At 32.7% G+C, this 22,956-nt stretch overlaps 1 long non-coding RNA gene across 1 annotated transcript; it reads right to left on the bottom strand.

Moving 5' to 3' along the window:
• Nucleotides 1–1,816: 1,816 nt before the first annotated feature.
• LOC110684302 lies at nucleotides 1,817–22,608 on the bottom strand. Its single transcript, XR_002503755.1, has 11 exons — nucleotides 22,435–22,608; nucleotides 22,157–22,201; nucleotides 16,535–16,601; nucleotides 15,775–15,951; nucleotides 15,497–15,541; nucleotides 9,869–9,935; nucleotides 9,109–9,285; nucleotides 8,831–8,875; nucleotides 3,217–3,283; nucleotides 2,457–2,633; nucleotides 1,817–2,223 (listed from the first exon to the last, which is right to left on the bottom strand). It is a non-coding gene; the product is annotated as an uncharacterized LOC110684302 (long non-coding RNA).
• Nucleotides 22,609–22,956: the final 348 nt, after the last annotated feature.

The raw sequence follows: 22,956 nt of genomic DNA, 5'->3' as shown, positions 1-22,956 counted from the left end.
CTTGCTTCCGTTATCATAGGAATATTGATGCTTATCCCGGACTTTTGTTTGTGCTTGATATTCTCATCGATGGAAGGCATTGCCAACAAGAGGATCAGCAGTCTTTGTTCGTGTATACTACTACTGCTAATAAGCAAGAGGATTCCTATATTACTACACACGATTTTGATGAAATATTCGATGACAACGAATATGCTTATTTTCCATCCAAACTCAACAATGTAAGTTTTGATGAAATCCCTTTTACAAATGTTGAATATCAAAGCCTTGAACAAGATGATGTTGAGATCCTTAAATGTCTTTACCCCGAGCTTATGCGCCACGCTAATGTACAATATTCCGAGATTATATTACCGTGGGTGTTTAGGAAGCAAAAACAAACCGTTGAATGGATTCATACAAAAGATTTCGGTAATGATACTATTTGCTCCATTTGTCTTGACAACTTGTCATCGGAAAATGCAATAAGCTTGTCTCGTTGCAACCACGTATTTCATCGCGACTGCATTTTCAGATGGCTTCCCGGAAAACACAAGTGTCCCTATTGTCGATCTAGTATGCTAGTAGATATAAGATACTAATATTCTTTATTTCATTAGTTTATGTATGAGTATTGTTTCTTAATGCCCCAAAATCAGTGGACTTAGTTGTTAGTCGTTATTATCTAGTGCCTTAGTGGAAGATTATTTTCCTAAATAAAAGTAGTATCCTAGGTCTAAGAAGTTACCAGCAGTTTTAATGGAGTATTATGTGGGCCATGTTCACCCACTTAGCATAATCATTTCCTATTTTGTTGTTATAGTATTTAATGGCTAGTATTTAATTGAAAATTATTGAAGTATGGCAGAACACTCTGAAAATTCAATTGAGTAAATTGCTTAATTTACAACAAATATGTAATGATTATGTGTGTGTGTGTGTTTTTTTTTTTTTTTTTTTTTATTTCAACATCAGCTGTACAATTACAACAAGATGATGTAAAAATAAACCTAGTATCACAAAATAAGCATTGATTCACGAAGAATAACAAGAAAAATCCTATGAAATTACCATGCATCAGTCTACAGACTCTACACTTGCCTCAAAACAGTGATGATAAGCAGAAATAGATTAAAAATAAAAATAAAACTAGTTTTGTGCCCGTGCGATGCCCGGGTTGTTTATTGAATTTTTAGATAAATTTTTAATCTATATGTCAAATTTTAAAATATATCATTGATACAAAATTAGTTAGGAATTGATGTGTTTTTGTGATGATTTAAACTATATAGTAGGCATGTAATGACTAATAATAATAATAACATTGGTGTAAAACATTTCTTGACCCGTAACCTAAAATAATGACCCTGCCCGAAATGACTCGTGACCCGACCCGATTTACAGGTCTACGCACAGTAATTAGATTATATTAGATTGTAAAGTATAATGTTTTAATTGATTATATAATATACTATAAATAATGGATGTGGTGCATTTTGAGCTAAATCCTTCGCTCAAAAAAAAAAAATACTATGATACAAAAAATAAATTTATATGATAATTTATGAGTGTTATAATTTTTTTTAATAAAATTATAATTTAATTTGTACATATGAAATATTGGTATTTTATCGAAAATAAAACTCTAAATTAACAATTTTATCCTAAAATCTATCCAAATTTGATTGAAAGTAGAATTCTAAATTAATTTTTTTATCCTACAAATTGAATTCTATATAACTCTATCCTACGTGGCGCGACACTTGGCGAAAAATTAGAACGCCAAGTGTCGCTATCTCGTCGTCTGGCTAAAAGTTTAGCTTTATATATTAGTTATATGATAAAAAAAACAACATGCAAGTATACAATAACATGTACTTATTTCAAAATAACATATACATAAATTAAAATAATGAGAAATTAACATCAAAATAACATAACTCCAGCAGTAACATAGAAATTGTGGGGTGACAGAGCTATTATTTTCAGTATCATAGAAGAACATAATATTATTTGACAGCATAAATGCATAATATCCCAGGTTTAAAATTAAAATTGTTAAAATAACCCCCAAATTTAAAGTTTCAAATTATTTTTAAAAAGACCCCTTGATTCATTTACTAAAATTTTTTAGAAATATTCAATTATCATTCCACCAAAAAAAAAAAAAAAAAAAAAAAAAAAAAAAGACAAAATTACCCGAACAAGCTTCCTTGGAACAAAGGTGTTCGAATCACTAAATACCTACAATACAAAATACACAGAAAAATTAGAATCTCAAATTTCCAAAAATGACATTAACTCAAATAATTCATCAAAATTTACATGACCCAAAAATCAAAATACCATCAATCATTATATTTATGAAATTATATGAAACAAATCCATAAAACTAATAAAATTTAATCAACGCTTATTGTTTAAAGAAGAAATTGAATCATATCAATCATTACAAATCTACAAAACCTATAAATTACCTTTCTGAGAAGCTTGAATTTGATAGAACTGACAGTAGTGGAGTGTAGAGACTTTCATCTCTACCAGCTAAACCCAGTTTTCTCTCAACACTCAATTGCAGTCTTCAGAAGAAAGAACTTTGATTGGATAAAAGCCAAGCACAGTACCTGGCAGACTCAATGCAACTTGTGCACCATCTGCAACACCACAAAACAAGTTGATTTGTAAAACAAGTCTTGATTTTAAGCTTAATTAAGGTTGTGATCAATGCTTTAACCTCATATTTGAACTCAACAAAAGCGGAAAGAAGCACATAATTTGGGTCACCACAAACACGGCAATCAACCACCTTATAAAGAATACAACACTTTTAAGAACTAATCATAGAACTCAACAAAAAAACACTAAGAAAAACTATTACTCCTAGAATTAATCAACAAATTCAAAAGCAAATAGGGCCAATTGTTGATAGTATTGGTCAATGAAATCAAATACCTGCCCATAGTTGATGAAAAGACCGGCAAACTTCTCTTCAGTCACTTATAAATTAAAACCCAGCCTTATTTAAATCACATTCACCGCTGAAAACATAAAAAACTAACAGCCCATAACACTTCCAATATAGGAGGACCCAAACAATCCTAACCTCTAAACTTTGGTATTATATGCTTATCATATAATAGACAAGTAAAGATCATGCAAAAATTACAAAAATGTAAGGATTATGCAGAAATTACAAAATCGAATCTTAAAAAAAAATTCTGATAAAGAAGCGTTTACCTTAGCATATGTGCATTACTGTATATATGACGTGAATTGGAGTGATCAAAGGTGAATAGATCATCACCTGTCCAACAACAACAAGAACAATTTTGCCCTTTAAAATTAAAGTATAACCTTGAACAACAAAAGAATCAAGGTCACTCTACAAACAATCAATGAAAATAAATATTAGCAATGGAATAAATGCATGTTAAATGACAAATTTTCTCTCCAATTAGTCAAGAATTACATGTAGTCCACTAACCCCACTTTTTTCTTTGTTGAATTGTTATTGGTCTATGCCATCAATCATAAAAGGATGGAGTGATAGTTATCAATTTAATTATTAGTCATTAATTACCTTTCCTCAACCATACTTACACAACATCAGATTCTAGATTCAATAACCTTTCACATCAACTACACTCTCTACACTAAACAAATCCAATTTTTAAACTCAATACCAGTGTATGGAAAAGCACGATTAAGGCATGGAGGCGTGCTAGGAACTGACATAGCTTACAGCACTAACAGCGGCAGCAAATAAAAAGAAAATGATGATTATATTGATAAGATGAGAATTACAGCAAATCAGATAATTTTACTTTCGAGAGATGGAATCTCTCCTGAGTATGAGCTTTCAAGAGTTTCACTCTCTCCCAATGACAAAGCACACAATATTCAGCATGTCCTCTTCCCTCCTAATGAGACCTATTTATAGAAAATCCCTCCTAACAAACCTCTAACTTATTCCCCAAGTTACTACTAATAGACTATGACTAGCATACCCTTCCCCTAAATACTGATTCCTTGCAAAGCTCTAGGCAATTGGGATAGAGCGCTTTTTTGTTTTTTTAAATTAGGAGGCACACACGACTCTGAGATTCATATCAAAAAATTTATTTGAGTTATTACATAGTGCACCTCACTTCAATGAGGTGCAATTAAGCGCAACAGGACCCCATCACCTTAGTGCGCATTGAGGTTCCTTATACATCGCTCAATACCTAAAACTTAGTGTTCAGTGAAAAAGTAAAACCCCCCTCCATCCCCATCCCCATACCAACACCTATGATCTCCTCCCATCAACCAACCCTTTTTCTCTTTGATACACTCCTACTCCCCAAAACGGCCTATCTCTCCCCACCTTCATCGTGGCCTCTTAGCTTCCTCTTTTTTCACTCTCTTCTCTACCAGAATCTACCATTCATCTCTCTCCTCTTTCTCCTCCAACTCCTCCATCACCTTCCTCTTTTCATACACTTCTTTCTCTCCTATTGCACCTCCAAAGCAATCTTCACTCTCCTCATCCCCCCCCGGGGCAATTCACCTTTCATCGCTCTCACCTTTCTCCTCAAAATCTTCCCCCCATTAATATATCTTTCCACCCTCCTTCTATAATACTTCTTTCTCTTCTATACTCCTTTAAAATCAATCACCCTCCCCTCAGCCCCCCCCCTCTTAACATCACCTTTTTGTCCTGATCATGAACCACTGGAAAGTTGCTCTTTGGCTTTTTCCTACGTAAGTTCCAGACCTAGATATTTTGTGGTGAAAACGATTATTGATACAGACTGAAATGAATAAAAGTTGATGCACCTTTCCATCAGTCATGGTAGTGCTTATTGCAATGCACAGTGGCGATTATTGGCGGGAGAAAGAGAGCAAGCAGGGTCAAGTATGGAAATGCTGGGTAGAGGAAGCGGCAACTAGGGGAGAAGAGGAGGCAATAGCGACAATGCTGATGATTGTGGGTGATGAGATAGTCATTGTTATCATCCTTGATAAAGTATAATTAGAAAAATTCCCGGGCTTTGTAGGAGTGGGTCTCACTGGATCAAGACAAACTTTTAAATAAAACGGATATTCAGTAAATTACTGAACATTCGTTATAAAGTGACAATAAAATGTGCAAAAGTTACACCTAAAACGCACAAAAGTTACCCTGACATATATAAAAGTTATTTATGCTTCATTGATAAATTTGACAAAAGTGACACTAAATTTGACAAAAGTGACACTAAATCTGACAAAAGTGTACCCGATGTACAGTAAATTACTGAAAACCGGGTGTATACAAAAGTTTTCCCTGGATCAATTTCCTAATCTTATAAATCAAATGGGCTTTCTAATATTGGGACTCACTGGTACCAACATCTAAGTTTGTTAAGCAAACATCATATATTGATTTGGGCAACCTTAACACATACCAGCCAGAAACTCAACCAAACAAGCCTAAATTCCCTACAAAATCCTTTGACGGCTCCAATTGAAAATAAAATATATAAGTTTCTAAATCTAGTCAGCCAAAGGGTTCCCAAATAAAAAAATTAGCAAAGTACAGAGCGAATGATATTGCCAAACTGGATACTCCTCACATATCACGTGCAAAATGATTGTATTATCAATTATAGCAGTTATTTCTTGGCAAGAATGATAGTCATCAAGCGAAGCGACTACTCGATCAATAAATGGGCAGCTTTGATGCAGCAACAAACATATCAACTATAACGGAAGCTTATACATGTAGATTATAGGCTATAATGTAAACAATGACAACAAAGTCTCACCTGAAGATACTTTACTGTATCCTTCTCAAATGCCTCATACATGAGGGTGATTCAAATGGTAGGGAAGGGAGAGGGGTGGTTTCGGTAATAGGGGTGGGTCGGCCGAGTGAAAAGTTACCTTCAAACTAACATGCTTTAATTTATAAATCAATATTATCCAAAAAAAAAAAAAAAAATGCTTTGTGAATATTGATTTTTTAAATATGGTAGAATTATTAATCTATCTAATTTGGTTATGCTATTATTATACAGCGTAGGAAATACTAAGCGTAATCTTCCAAATATTGATTTTTTTAATATAGTAACTTTTAGGATATCGTTTCCGCCTATTTTCCAAATCTATCCATTATTATCCTACTCCGTATTAAACACGTACAAATTATTAGTAAAAGTTATGGAAAGTTTTATTGGCAATATTTTTTAATTCCTAAATCTATCTATTACTATTATCCTCTGAAACATAGGAGTTGTTAGCGTACTGCCCAAGGTTTAGCTTAGAATAAATTAAATATACTAGCTATTCATAGCTTTAAACAATCATACTTGATCATAATATTTGATATTTGTATTTGGTTTAGTAGGTTCTCCATAAACATAAACATGATGCTGCATGAAGCAAAGCTAGATAATGTTAAACTCTTTCGAGTCTTCCTTCCCCATGAGTTCCCTCCATCTTTCTTGTATAATCAAGGGCTATTCCTCCTAAATCTCAAATCATATGATCAAAATCTGCTTAGGAAACTCGTCTATTTCAAAGTTTACGCCATTCACAGAGGTGATTTTTCTGAATTGGCAAAACAAGTAATCTCGGAAATCCAAGATTATATTGGCCCTAAATCAAAAGAGTTAATTTCTCGAAACGTTTCGGACTATTTGAAGTCTTGCTTCCGTTATCATAGGAATATTGATGCTTATCCCGGACTTTTGTTTGTGCTTGATATTCTCATCGATGGAAGGCATTGCCAACAAGAGGATCAGCAGTCTTTGTTCGTGTATACTACTACTGCTAATAAGCAAGAGGATTCCTATATTACTACACACGATTTTGATGAAATATTCGATGACAACGAATATGCTTATTTTCCATCCAAACTCAACAATGTAAGTTTTGATGAAATCCCTTTTACAAATGTTGAATATCAAAGCCTTGAACAAGATGATGTTGAGATCCTTAAATGTCTTTACCCCGAGCTTATGCGCCACGCTAATGTACAATATTCCGAGATTATATTACCGTGGGTGTTTAGGAAGCAAAAACAAACCGTTGAATGGATTCATACAAAAGATTTCGGTAATGATACTATTTGCTCCATTTGTCTTGACAACTTGTCATCGGAAAATGCAATAAGCTTGTCTCGTTGCAACCACGTATTTCATCGCGACTGCATTTTCAGATGGCTTCCCGGAAAACACAAGTGTCCCTATTGTCGATCTAGTATGCTAGTAGATATAAGATACTAATATTCTTTATTTCATTAGTTTATGTATGAGTATTGTTTCTTAATGCCCCAAAATCAGTGGACTTAGTTGTTAGTCGTTATTATCTAGTGCCTTAGTGGAAGATTATTTTCCTAAATAAAAGTAGTATCCTAGGTCTAAGAAGTTACCAGCAGTTTTAATGGAGTATTATGTGGGCCATGTTCACCCACTTAGCATAATCATTTCCTATTTTGTTGTTAGAGTATTTAATGGCTAGTATTTAATTGAAAATTATTGAAGTATGGCAGAACACTCTGAAAATTCAATTGAGTAAATTGCTTAATTTACAACAAATATGTAATGATTATGTGTGTGTGTGTTTTTTTTTTCTTTTTTTTTTTATTTCAACATCAGCTGTACAATTACAACAAGATGATGTAAAAATAAACCTAGTATCACAAAATAAGCATTGATTCACGAAGAATAACAAGAAAAATCCTATGAAATTACCATGCATCAGTCTACAGACTCTACACTTGCCTCAAAACAGTGATGATAAGCAGAAATAGATTAAAAATAAAAATAAAACTAGTTTTGTGCCCGTGCGATGCCCGGGTTGTTTATTGAATTTTAAGATAAATTTTTAATCTATATGTCAAATTTTAAAATATATCATTGATACAAAATTAGTTAGGAATTGATGTGTTTTTGTGATGATTTAAACTATATAGTAGGCATGTAATGACTAATAATAATAATAACATTGGTGTAAAACATTTCTTGACCCGTAACCTAAAATAATGACCCTGCCCGAAATGACTCGTGACCCGACCCGATTTACAGGTCTACGCACAGTAATTAGATTATATTAGATTGTAAAGTATAATGTTTTAATTGATTATATAATATACTATAAATAATGGATGTGGTGCATTTTGAGCTAAATCCTTCGCTCAAAAAAAAAAATACTATGATACAAAAAATAAATTTATATGATAATTTATGAGTGTTATAATTTTTTTAATAAAATTATAATTTAATTTGTACATATGAAATATTGGTATTTTATCGAAAATAAAACTCTAAATTAACAATTTTATCCTAAAATTCTATCCAAATTTGATTGAAAGTAGAATTCTAAATTAATTTTTTTATCCTACAAATTGAATTCTATATAACTCTATCCTACGTGGCGCGACACTTGGCGAAAAATTAGAACGCCAAGTGTCGCTATCTCGTCGTCTGGCTAAAATTTTAGCTTTATATATTAGTTATATGATAAAAAAAAAACAACATGCAAGTATACAATAACATGTACTTATTTCAAAATAACATATACATAAATTAAAATAGTGAGAAATTAACATCAAAATAACATAACTCCAGCAGTAACATAGAAATTGTGGGGTGACAGAGCTATTATTTCCAGTATCATAGAAGAACATAATATTATTTGACAGCATAAATGCATAATATCCCAGGTTTAAAATTAAAATTGTTAAAATAACCCCCAAATTTAAAGTTTCAAATTATTTTTAAAAAGACCCCTTGATTCATTTACTAAATTTTTTTAGAAATATTCAATTATCATTCCACCAAAAAAAAAAAAAAAAAAAACCATAAAATTAAAAAGACAAAATTACCCGAACAAGCTTCCTTGGAACAAAGGTGTTCGAATCACTAAATACCTACAATACAAAATACACAGAAAAATTAGAATCTCAAATTTCCAAAAATGACATTAACTCAAATAATTCATCAAAATTTACATGACCCAAAAATCAAAATACCATCAATCATTATATTTATGAAATTATATGAAACAAATCCATAAAACTAATAAAATTTAATCAACGCTTATTGTTTAAAGAAGAAATTGAATCATATCAATCATTACAAATCTACAAAACCTATAAATTACCTTTCTGAGAAGCTTGAATTTGATAGAACTGACAGTAGTGGAGTGTAGAGACTTTCATCTCTACCAGCTAAACCCAGTTTTCTCTCAACACTCAATTGCAGTCTTCAGAAGAAAGAACTTTGATTGGATAAAAGCCAAGCACAGTACCTGGCAGACTCAATGCAACTTGTGCACCATCTGCAACACCACAAAACAAGTTGATTTGTAAAACAAGTCTTGATTTTAAGCTTAATTAAGGTTGTGATCAATGCTTTAACCTCATATTTGAACTCAACAAAAGCGGAAAGAAGCACATAATTTGGGTCACCACAAACACGGCAATCAACCACCTTATAAAGAATACAACACTTTTAAGAACTAATCATAGAACTCAACAAAAAAACACTAAGAAAAACTATTACTCCTAGAATTAATCAACAAATTCAAAAGCAAATAGGGCCAATTGTTGATAGTATTGGTCAATGAAATCAAATACCTGCCCATAGTTGATGAAAAGACCGGCAAACTTCTCTTCAGTCACTTATAAATTAAAACCCAGCCTTATTTAAATCACATTCACCGCTGAAAACATAAAAAACTAACAGCCCATAACACTTCCAATATAGCAGGACCCAAACAATCCTAACCTCTAAACTTTGGTATTATATGCTTATCATATAATAGACAAGTAAAGATCATGCAAAAATTACAAAAATGTAAGGATTATGCAGAAATTACAAAATCGAATCTTAAAAAAAAATTCTGATAAAGAAGCGTTTACCTTAGCATATGTGCATTACTGTATATATGACGTGAATTGGAGTGATCAAAGGTGAATAGATCATCACCTGTCCAACAACAACAAGAACAATTTTGCCCTTTAAAATTAAAGTATAACCTTGAACAACAAAAGAATCAAGGTCACTCTACAAACAATCAATGAAAATAAATATTAGCAATGGAATAAATGCATGTTAAATGACAAATTTTCTCTCCAATTAGTCAAGAATTACATGTAGTCCACTAACCCCACTTTTTTCTTTGTTGAATTGTTATTGGTCTATGCCATCAATCATAAAAGGATGGAGTGATAGTTATCAATTTAATTATTAGTCATTAATTACCTTTCCTCAACCATACTTACACAACATCAGATTCTAGATTCAATAACCTTTCACATCAACTACACTCTCTACACTAAACAAATCCAATTTTTAAACTCAATACCAGTGTATGGAAAAGCACGATTAAGGCATGGAGGCGTGCTAGGAACTGACATAGCTTACAGCACTAACAGCGGCAGCAAATAAAAAGAAAATGATGATTATATTGATAAGATGAGAATTACAGCAAATCAGATAATTTTACTTTCGAGAGATGGAATCTCTCCTGAGTATGAGCTTTCAAGAGTTTCACTCTCTCCCAATGACAAAGCACACAATATTCAGCATGTCCTCTTCCCTCCTAATGAGACCTATTTATAGAAAATCCCTCCTAACAAACCTCTAACTTATTCCCCAAGTTACTACTAATAGACTATGACTAGCATACCCTTCCCCTAAATACTGATTCCTTGCAAAGCTCTAGGCAATTGGGATAGAGCGCTTTTTTGTTTTTTAAATTAGGAGGCACACACGACTCTGAGATTCATATCAAAAAATTTATTTGAGTTATTACATAGTGCACCTCACTTCAATGAGGTGCAATTAAGCGCAACAGGACCCCATCACCTTAGTGCGCATTGAGGTTCCTTATACATCGCTCAATACCTAAAACTTAGTGTTCAGTGAAAAAGTAAAACCCCCCTCCATCCCCATCCCCATACCAACACCTATGATCTCCTCCCATCAACCAACCCTTTTTCTCTTTGATACACTCCTACTCCCCAAAACGGCCTATCTCTCCCCACCTTCATCGTGGCCTCTTAGCTTCCTCTTTTTTCACTCTCTTCTCTACCAGAATCTACCATTCATCTCTCTCCTCTTTCTCCTCCAACTCCTCCATCACCTTCCTCTTTTCATACACTTCTTTCTCTCCTATTGCACCTCCAAAGCAATCTTCACTCTCCTCATCCCCCCCCGAGGCAATTCACCTTTCATCGCTCTCACCTTTCTCCTCAAAATCTTCCCCCCATTAATATATCTTTCCACCCTCCTTCTATAATACTTCTTTCTCTTCTATACTCCTTTAAAATCAATCACCCTCCCCTCAGCCCCCCCCTCTTAACATCACCTTTTTGTCCTGATCATGAACCACTGGAAAGTTGCTCTTTGGCTTTTTCCTACGTAAGTTCCAGACCTAGATATTTTGTGGTGAAAACGATTATTGATACAGACTGAAATGAATAAAAGTTGATGCACCTTTCCATCAGTCATGGTAGTGCTTATTGCAATGAACAGTGGCGATTATTGGCGGGAGAAAGAGAGCAAGCAGGGTCAAGTATGGAAATGCTGGGTAGAGGAAGCGGCAACTAGGGGAGAAGAGGAGGCAATAGCGACAATGCTGATGGTTGTGGGTGATGAGATAGTCATTGTTATCATCCTTGATAAAGTATAATTAGAAAAATTCCCGGGCTTTGTAGGAGTGGGTCTCACTGGATCAAGACAAACTTTTAAATAAAACGGATATTCAGTAAATTACTGAACATTCGTTATAAAGTGACAATAAAATGTGCAAAAGTTACACCTAAAACGCACAAAAGTTACCCTGACATATATAAAAGTTATTTATGCTTCATTGATAAATTTGACAAAAGTGACACTAAATTTGACAAAAGTGACACTAAATCTGACAAAAGTGTACCCGATGTACAGTAAATTACTGAAAACCGGGTGTATACAAAAGTTTTCCCTGGATCAATTTCCTAATCTTATAAATCAAATGGGCTTTCTAATATTGGGACTCACTGGTACCAACATCTAAGTTTGTTAAGCAAACATCATATATTGATTTGGGCAACCTTAACACATACCAGCCAGAAACTCAACCAAACAAGCCTAAATTCCCTACAAAATCCTTTGACGGCTCCAATTGAAAATAAAATATATAAGTTTCTAAATCTAGTCAGCCAAAGGGTTCCCAAATAAAAAAATTAGCAAAGTACAGAGCGAATGATATTGCCAAACTGGATACTCCTCACATATCACGTGCAAAATGATTGTATTATCAATTATAGCAGTTATTTCTTGGCAAGAATGATAGTCATCAAGCGAAGCGACTACTCGATCAATAAATGGGCAGCTTTGATGCAGCAACAAACATATCAACTATAACGGAAGCTTATACATGTAGATTATAGGCTATAATGTAAACAATGACAACAAAGTCTCACCTGAAGATACTTTACTGTATCCTTCTCAAATGCCTCATACATGAGGGTGATTCAAATGGTAGGGAAGGGAGAGGGGTGGTTTCGGTAATAGGGGTGGGTCGGCCGAGTGAAAAGTTACCTTCAAACTAACATGCTTTAATTTATAAATCAATATTATCCAAAACCAAAAAAAAAAAAAAAAAATGCTTTGTGAATATTGATTTTTTAAATATGGTAGAATTATAAATCTATCTAATTTGGTTATGCTATTATTATACAGTGTAGGAAATACTAAGCGTAATCTTCCAAATATTGATTTTTTTAATATAGTAACTTTTAGGATATCGTTTCCGCCTATTTTCCAAATCTATCCATTATTATCCTACTCCGTATTAAACACGTACAAATTATTAGTAAAAGTTATGGAAAGTTTTATTGGCAATATTTTTTAATTCCTAAATCTATCTATTACTATTATCCTCTGAAACATAGGAGTTGTTAGCGTACTGCCCAAGGTTTAGCTTAGAATAAATTAAATATACTAGCTATTCATAGCTTTAAACAATCATACTTGATCATAATATTTGATATTTGTATTTGGTTTAGTAGGTTCTCCATAAACATAAACATGATGCTGCATGAAGCAAAGCTAGATAATGTTAAACTCTTTCGAGTCTTCCTTCCCCATGAGTTCCCTCCATCTTTCTTGTATAATCAAGGGCTATTCCTCCTAAATCTCAAATCATATGATCAAAATCTGCTTAGGAAACTCGTCTATTTCAAAGTTTACGCCATTCACAGAGGTGATTTTTCTGAATTGGCAAAACAAGTAATCTCGGAAATCCAAGATTATATTGGCCCTAAATCAAAAGAGTTAATTTCTCGAAACGTTTCGGACTATTTGAAGTCTTGCTTCCGTTATCATAGGAATATTGATGCTTATCCCGGACTTTTGTTTGTGCTTGATATTCTCATCGATGGAAGGCATTGCCAACAAGAGGATCAGCAGTCTTTGTTCGTGTATACTACTACTGCTAATAAGCAAGAGGATTCCTATATTACTACACACGATTTTGATGAAATATTCGATGACAACGAATATGCTTATTTTCCATCCAAACTCAACAATGTAAGTTTTGATGAAATCCCTTTTACAAATGTTGAATATCAAAGCCTTGAACAAGATGATGTTGAGATCCTTAAATGTCTTTACCCCGAGCTTATGCGCCACGCTAATGTACAATATTCCGAGATTATATTACCGTGGGTGTTTAGGAAGCAAAAACAAACCGTTGAATGGATTCATACAAAAGATTTCGGTAATGATACTATTTGCTCCATTTGTCTTGACAACTTGTCATCGGAAAATGCAATAAGCTTGTCTCGTTGCAACCACGTATTTCATCGCGACTGCATTTTCAGATGGCTTCCCGGAAAACACAAGTGTCCCTATTGTCGATCTAGTATGCTAGTAGATATAAGATACTAATATTCTTTATTTCATTAGTTTATGTATGAGTATTGTTTCTTAATGCCCCAAAATCAGTGGACTTAGTTGTTAGTCGTTATTATCTAGTGCCTTAGTGGAAGATTATTTTCCTAAATAAAAGTAGTATCCTAGGTCTAAGAAGTTACCAGCAGTTTTAATGGAGTATTATGTGGGCCATGTTCACCCACTTAGCATAATCATTTCCTATTTTGTTGTTAGAGTATTTAATGGCTAGTATTTAATTGAAAATTATTGAAGTATGGCAGAACACTCTGAAAATTCAATTGAGTAAATTGCTTAATTTACAACAAATATGTAATGATTATGTGTGTGTGTGTGTTTTTTTTTTCTTTTTTTTTTTTATTTCAACATCAGCTGTACAATTACAACAAGATGATGTAAAAATAAACCTAGTATCACAAAATAAGCATTGATTCACGAAGAATAACAAGAAAAATCCTATGAAATTACCATGCATCAGTCTACAGACTCTACACTTGCCTCAAAACAGTGATGATAAGCAGAAATAGATTAAAAATAAAAATAAAACTAGTTTTGTGCCCGTGCGATGCCCGGGTTGTTTATTGAATTTTAAGATAAATTTTTAATCTATATGTCAAATTTTAAAATATATCATTGATACAAAATTAGTTAGGAATTGATGTGTTTTTGTGATGATTTAAACTATATAGTAGGCATGTAATGACTAATAATAATAATAACATTGGTGTAAAACATTTCTTGACCCGTAACCTAAAATAATGACCCTGCCCGAAATGACTCGTGACCCGACCCGATTTACAGGTCTACGCACAGTAATTAGATTATATTAGATTGTAAAGTATAATGTTTTAATTGATTATATAATATACTATAAATAATGGATGTGGTGCATTTTGAGCTAAATCCTTCGCTCAAAAAAAAAAAATACTATGATACAAAAAATAAATTTATATGATAATTTATGAGTGTTATAATTTTTTTTAATAAAATTATAATTTAATTTGTACATATGAAATATTGGTATTTTATCGAAAATAAAACTCTAAATTAACAATTTTATCCTAAAATTCTATCCAAATTTGATTGAAAGTAGAATTCTAAATTAATTTTTTTATCCTACAAATTGAATTCTATATAACTCTATCCTACGTGGCGCGACACTTGGCGAAAAATTAGAACGCCAAGTGTCGCTATCTCGTCGTCTGGCTAAAATTTTAGCTTTATATATTAGTTATATGATAAAAAAAAAACAACATGCAAGTATACAATAACATGTACTTATTTCAAAATAACATATACATAAATTAAAATAGTGAGAAATTAACATCAAAATAACATAACTCCAGCAGTAACATAGAAATTGTGGGGTGACAGAGCTATTATTTCCAGTATCATAGAAGAACATAATATTATTTGACAGCATAAATGCATAATATCCCAGGTTTAAAATTAAAATTGTTAAAATAACCCCCAAATTTAAAGTTTCAAATTATTTTTAAAAAGACCCCTTGATTCATTTACTAAAATTTTTTAGAAATATTCAATTATCATTCCACCAAAAAAAAAAAAAAAAAAAAAAACCATAAAAATTAAAAAGACAAAATTACCCGAACAAGCTTCCTTGGAACAAAGGTGTTCGAATCACTAAATACCTACAATACAAAATACACAGAAAAATTAGAATCTCAAATTTCCAAAAATGACATTAACTCAAATAATTCATCAAAATTTACATGACCCAAAAATCAAAATACCATCAATCATTATATTTATGAAATTATATGAAACAAATCCATAAAACTAATAAAATTTAATCAACGCTTATTGTTTAAAGAAGAAATTGAATCATATCAATCATTACAAATCTACAAAACCTATAAATTACCTTTCTGAGAAGCTTGAATTTGATAGAACTGACAGTAGTGGAGTGTAGAGACTTTCATCTCTACCAGCTAAACCCAGTTTTCTCTCAACACTCAATTGCAGTCTTCAGAAGAAAGAACTTTGATTGGATAAAAGCCAAGCACAGTACCTGGCAGACTCAATGCAACTTGTGCACCATCTGCAACACCACAAAACAAGTTGATTTGTAAAACAAGTCTTGATTTTAAGCTTAATTAAGGTTGTGATCAATGCTTTAACCTCATATTTGAACTCAACAAAAGCGGAAAGAAGCACATAATTTGGGTCACCACAAACACGGCAATCAACCACCTTATAAAGAATACAACACTTTTAAGAACTAATCATAGAACTCAACAAAAAAACACTAAGAAAAACTATTACTCCTAGAATTAATCAACAAATTCAAAAGCAAATAGGGCCAATTGTTGATAGTATTGGTCAATGAAATCAAATACCTGCCCATAGTTGATGAAAAGACCGGCAAACTTCTCTTCAGTCACTTATAAATTAAAACCCAGCCTTATTTAAATCACATTCACCGCTGAAAACATAAAAAACTAACAGCCCATAACACTTCCAATATAGCAGGACCCAAACAATCCTAACCTCTAAACTTTGGTATTATATGCTTATCATATAATAGACAAGTAAAGATCATGCAAAAATTACAAAAATGTAAGGATTATGCAGAAATTACAAAATCGAATCTTAAAAAAAAATTCTGATAAAGAAGCGTTTACCTTAGCATATGTGCATTACTGTATATATGACGTGAATTGGAGTGATCAAAGGTGAATAGATCATCACCTGTCCAACAACAACAAGAACAATTTTGCCCTTTAAAATTAAAGTATAACCTTGAACAACAAAAGAATCAAGGTCACTCTACAAACAATCAATGAAAATAAATATTAGCAATGGAATAAATGCATGTTAAATGACAAATTTTCTCTCCAATTAGTCAAGAATTACATGTAGTCCACTAACCCCACTTTTTTCTTTGTTGAATTGTTATTGGTCTATGCCATCAATCATAAAAGGATGGAGTGATAGTTATCAATTTAATTATTAGTCATTAATTACCTTTCCTCAACCATACTTACACAACATCAGATTCTAGATTCAATAACCTTTCACATCAACTACACTCTCTACACTAAACAAATCCAATTTTTAAACTCAATACCAGTGTATGGAAAAGCACGATTAAGGCATGGAGGCGTGCTAGGAACTGACATAGCTTACAGCACTAACAGCGGCAGCAAATAAAAAGAAAATGATGATTATATTGATAAGATGAGAATTACAGCAAATCAGATAATTTTACTTTCGAGAGATGGAATCTCTCCTGAGTATGAGCTTTCAAGAGTTTCACTCTCTCCCAATGACAAAGCACACAATATTCAGCATGTCCTCTTCCCTCCTAATGAGACCTATTTATAGAAAATCCCTCCTAACAAACCTCTAACTTATTCCCCAAGTTACTACTAATAGACTATGACTAGCATACCCTTCCCCTAAATACTGATTCCTTGCAAAGCTCTAGGCAATTGGGATAGAGCGCTTTTTTGTTTTTTAAATTAGGAGGCACACACGACTCTGAGATTCATATCAAAAAATTTATTTGAGTTATTACATAGTGCACCTCACTTCAATGAGGTGCAATTAAGCGCAACAGGACCCCATCACCTTAGTGTGCATTGAGGTTCCTTATACATCGCTCAATACCTAAAACTTAGTGTTCAGTGAAAAAGTAAAACCCCCCTCCATCCCCATCCCCATACCAACACCTATGATCTCCTCCCATCAACCAACCCTTTTTCTCTTTGATACACTCCTACTCCCCAAAACGGCCTATCTCTCCCCACCTTCATCGTGGCCTCTTAGCTTCCTCTTTTTTCACTCTCTTCTCTACCAGAATCTACCATTCATCTCTCTCCTCTTTCTCCTCCAACTCCTCCATCACCTTCCTCTTTTCATACACTTCTTTCTCTCCTATTGCACCTCCAAAGCAATCTTCACTCTCCTCATCCCCCCCCGGGGCAATTCACCTTTCATCGCTCTCACCTTTCTCCTCAAAATCTTCCCCCCATTAATATATCTTTCCACCCTCCTTCTATAATACTTCTTTCTCTTCTATACTCCTTTAAAATCAATCACCCTCCCCTCAGCCCCCCCCCCTCTTAACATCACCTTTTTGTCCTGATCATGAACCACTGGAAAGTTGCTCTTTGGCTTTTTCCTACGTAAGTTCCAGACCTAGATATTTTGTGGTGAAAACGATTATTGATACAGACTGAAATGAATAAAAGTTGATGCACCTTTCCATCAGTCATGGTAGTGCTTATTGCAATGAATAGTGGCGATTATTGGCAGGAGAAAGAGAGCAAGCAGGGTCAAGTATGGAAATGCTGGGTAGAGGAAGCGGCAACTAGGGGAGAAGAGGAGGCAATAGCGACAATGCTGATGGTTGTGGGTGATGAGATAGTCATTGTTATCATCCTTGATAAAGTATAATTAGAAAAATTCTCGGGCTTTCTAGGAGTGGGTCTCACTGGATCAAGACAAACTTTTAAATAAAACGGATATTCAGTAAATTACTGAACATTCGTTATAAAGTGACAATAAAATGTGCAAAAGTTACACCTAAAACACACAAAAGTTACCCTGACATATATAAAAGTTATTTATGCTTCATTGATAAATTTGACAAAAGTGACACTAAATTTGACAAAAGTGACACTAAATCTGACAAAAGTGTACCCGATGTACTGTAAATTACTGAAAACCGGGTGTATACAAAAGTTTTCCCTGGATCAATTTCCTAATCTTATAAATCAAATGGGCTTTCTAATATTGGGACTCACTGGTACCAACATCTAAGTTTGTTAAGCAAACATCATATATTGATTTGGGCAACCTTAACACATACCAGCCAGAAACTCAACCAAACAAGCCTAAATTCCCTACAAAATCCTTTGACGGCTCCAATTGAAAATAAAATATATAAGTTTCTAAATCTAGTCAGCCAAAGGGTTCCCAAATAAAAAAATTAGCAAAGTACAGAGCGAATGATATTGCCAAACTGGATACTCCTCACATATCACGTGCAAAATGATTGTATTATCAATTATAGCAGTTATTTCTTGGCAAGAATGATAGTCATCAAGCGAAGCGACTACTCGATCAATAAATGGGCAGCTTTGATGCAGCAACAAACATATCAACTGTAACGGAAGCTTATACATGTAGATTATAGGCTATAATGTAAACAATGACAACAAAGTCTCACCTGAAGATACTTTACTGTATCCTTCTCAAATGCCTCATACATGAGGGTGATTCAAATGGTAGGGAAGGGAGAGGGGTGGTTTCGGTAATAGGGGTGGGTCGGCCGAGTGAAAAGTTTTGAAGCTTTAATTTATAAATCAATATTATCCAAAACCCAAAAAAAAAAAAAAAAAAAAAAAAATGCTTTGTGAATATTGATTTTTTAAATATGGTAGAATTATAAATCTATCTAATTTGGTTATGCTATTATTATACAGTGTAGGAAATACTAAGCGTAATCTTCCAAATATTGATTTTTTTAATATAGTAACTTTTAGGATATCGTTTCCGCCTATTTTCCAAATCTATCCATTATTATCCTACTCCGTATTAAACACGTACAAATTATTAGTAAAAGTTATGGAAAGTTTTATTGGCAATATTTTTTAATTCCTAAATCTATCTATTACTATTATCCTCTGAAACATAGGAGTTGTTAGCGTACTGCCCAAGGTTTAGCTTAGAATAAATTAAATATACTAGCTATTCATAGCTTTAAACAATCATACTTGATCATAATATTTGATATTTGTATTTGGTTTAGTAGGTTCTCCATAAACATAAACATGATGCTGCATGAAGCAAAGCTAGATAATGTTAAACTCTTTCGAGTCTTCCTTCCCCATGAGTTCCCTCCATCTTTCTTGTATAATCAAGGGCTATTCCTCCTAAATCTCAAATCATATGATCAAAATCTGCTTAGGAAACTCGTCTATTTCAAAGTTTACGCCATTCACAGAGGTGATTTTTCTGAATTGGCAAAACAAGTAATCTCGGAAATCCAAGATTATATTGGCCCTAAATCAAAAGAGTTAATTTCTCGAAACGTTTCGGACTATTTGAAGTCTTGCTTCCGTTATCATAGGAATATTGATGCTTATCCCGGACTTTTGTTTGTGCTTGATATTCTCATCGATGGAAGGCATTGCCAACAAGAGGATCAGCAGTCTTTGTTCGTGTATACTACTACTGCTAATAAGAAAGAGGATTCCTATATTACTACACACGATTTTGATGAAATATTCGATGACAACGAATATGCTTATTTTCCATCCAAACTCAACAATGTAAGTTTTGATGAAATCCCTTTTACAAATGTTGAATATCAAAGCCTTGAACAAGATGATGTTGAGATCCTTAAATGTCTTTACCCCGAGCTTATGCGCCACGCTAATGTACAATATTCCGAGATTATATTACCGTGGGTGTTTAGGAAGCAAAAACAAACCGTTGAATGGATTCATACAAAAGATTTCGGTAATGATACTATTTGCTCCATTTGTCTTGACAACTTGTCATCGGAAAATGCAATAAGCTTGTCTCGTTGCAACCACGTATTTCATCGCGACTGCATTTTCAGATGGCTTCCCGGAAAACACAAGTGTCCCTATTGTCGATCTAGTATGCTAGTAGATATAAGATACTAATATTCTTTATTTCATTAGTTTATGTATGAGTATTGTTTCTTAATGCCCCAAAATCAGTGGACTTAGTTGTTAGTCGTTATTATCTAGTGCCTTAGTGGAAGATTATTTTCCTAAATAAAAGTAGTATCCTAGGTCTAAGAAGTTACCAGCAGTTTTAATGGAGTATTATGTGGGCCATGTTCACCCACTTAGCATAATCATTTCCTATTTTGTTGTTAGAGTATTTAATGGCTAGTATTTAATTGAAAATTATTGAAGTATGGCAGAACACTCTGAAAATTCAATTGAGTAAATTGCTTAATTTACAACAAATATGTAATGATTATGTGTGTGTGTGTTTTTTTTTTTCTTTTTTTATTTTATTTCAACATCAGCTGTACAATTACAACAAGATGATGTAAAAATAAACCTAGTATCACAAAATAAGCATTGATTCACGAAGAAAACCAAGAAAAATCCTATGAAATTACCATGCATCAGTCTACAGACTCTACACTTGCCTCAAAACAGTGATGATAAGCAGAAATAGATTAAAAATAAAAATAAAACTAGTTTTGTGCCCGTGCGATGCCCGGGTTGTTTATTGAATTTTAAGATAAATTTTTAATCTATATGTCAAATTTTAAAATATATCATTGATACAAAATTAGTTAGGAATTGATGTGTTTTTGTGATGATTTAAACTATATAGTAGGCATGTAATGACTAATAATAATAATAACATTGGTGTAAAACATTTCTTGACCCGTAACCTAAAATAATGACCCTGCCCGAAATGACTCGTGACCCGACCCGATTTACAGGTCTACGCACAGTAATTAGATTATATTAGATTGTAAAGTATAATGTTTTAATTGATTATATAATATACTATAAATAATGGATGTGGTGCATTTTGAGCTAAATCCTTCGCTCAAAAAAAAAAAATACTATGATACAAAAAATAAATTTATATGATAATTTATGAGTGTTATAATTTTTTATAATAAAATTATAATTTAATTTGTACATATGAAATATTGGTATTTTATCGAAAATAAAACTCTAAATTAACAATTTTATCCTAAAATTCTATCCAAATGTGATTGAAAGTAGAATTTTAAATTAATTTTTTTATCCTACAAATTGAATTCTATATAACTCTATCCTACGTGGCGCGACACTTGGCGAAAAATTAGAACGCCAAGTGTCGCTATCTCGTCGTCTGGCTAAAATTTTAGCTTTATATATTAGTTATATGATAAAAAAAAAACAACATGCAAGTATATAATAACATGTACTTATTTCAAAATAACATATACATAAATTAAAATAGTGAGAAATTAACATCAAAATAACATAACTCCAGCAGTAACATAGAAATTGTGGGGTGACAGAGCTATTATTTTCATTATCATAGAAGAACATAATATTATTTGACAGCATAAATGCATAATATCCCAGGTTTAAAATTAAAATTGTTAAAATAACCCCCAAATTTAAAGTTTCATATTATTTTTAAAAAGACCCCTTGATTCATTTACTAAAATTTTTTAGAAATATTCAATTATCATTCCACCAAAAAAAAAAAAAAAAAAACCATAAAAATTAAAAAGACAAAATTACCCGAACAAGCTTCCTTGGAACAAAGGTGTTCGAATCACTAAATACCTACAATACAAAATACACAGAAAAATTAGAATCTCAAATTTCCAAAAATGACATTAACTCAAATAATTCATCAAAATTTACATGACCCAAAAATCAAAATACCATCAATCATTATATTTATGAAATTATATGAAACAAATCCATAAAACTAATAAAATTTAATCAACGCTTATTGTTTAAAGAAGAAATTGAATCATATCAATCATTACAAATCTACAAAACCTATAAATTACCTTTCTGAGAAGCTTGAATTTGATAGAACTGACAGTAGTGGAGTGTAGAGACTTTCATCTCTACCAGCTAAACCCAGTTTTCTCTCAACACTCAATTGCAGTCTTCAGAAGAAAGAACTTTGATTGGATAAAAGCCAAGCACAGTACCTGGCAGACCCAATGCAACTTGTGCACCATCTGCAACACCACAAAACAAGTTGATTTGTAAAACAAGTCTTGATTTTAAGCTTAATTAAGGTTGTGATCAATGCTTTAACCTCATATTTGAACTCAACAAAAGCGGAAAGAAGCACATAATTTGGGTCACCACAAACACGGCAATCATCCACCTTATAAAGAATACAACACTTTTAAGAACTAATCATAGAACTCAACAAAAAAACACTAAGAAAAACTATTACTCCTAGAATTAATCAAGAAATTCCAAAGCAAATAGGGCCAATTGTTGATAGTATTGGTCAATGAAATCAAATACCTGCCCATAGTTGATGAAAAGACCGGCAAACTTCTCTTCAGTCACTT

Source organism: Chenopodium quinoa, unplaced genomic scaffold, assembly GCF_001683475.1.
Source record: "Chenopodium quinoa cultivar QQ74 unplaced genomic scaffold, ASM168347v1, whole genome shotgun sequence".
In the NCBI taxonomy this organism is placed as follows: domain Eukaryota; kingdom Viridiplantae; phylum Streptophyta; class Magnoliopsida; order Caryophyllales; family Amaranthaceae; genus Chenopodium; species Chenopodium quinoa.
Note: the sequence above shows the minus strand (reverse complement) of the source record. Positions and strands in the feature narration are given on the sequence as shown.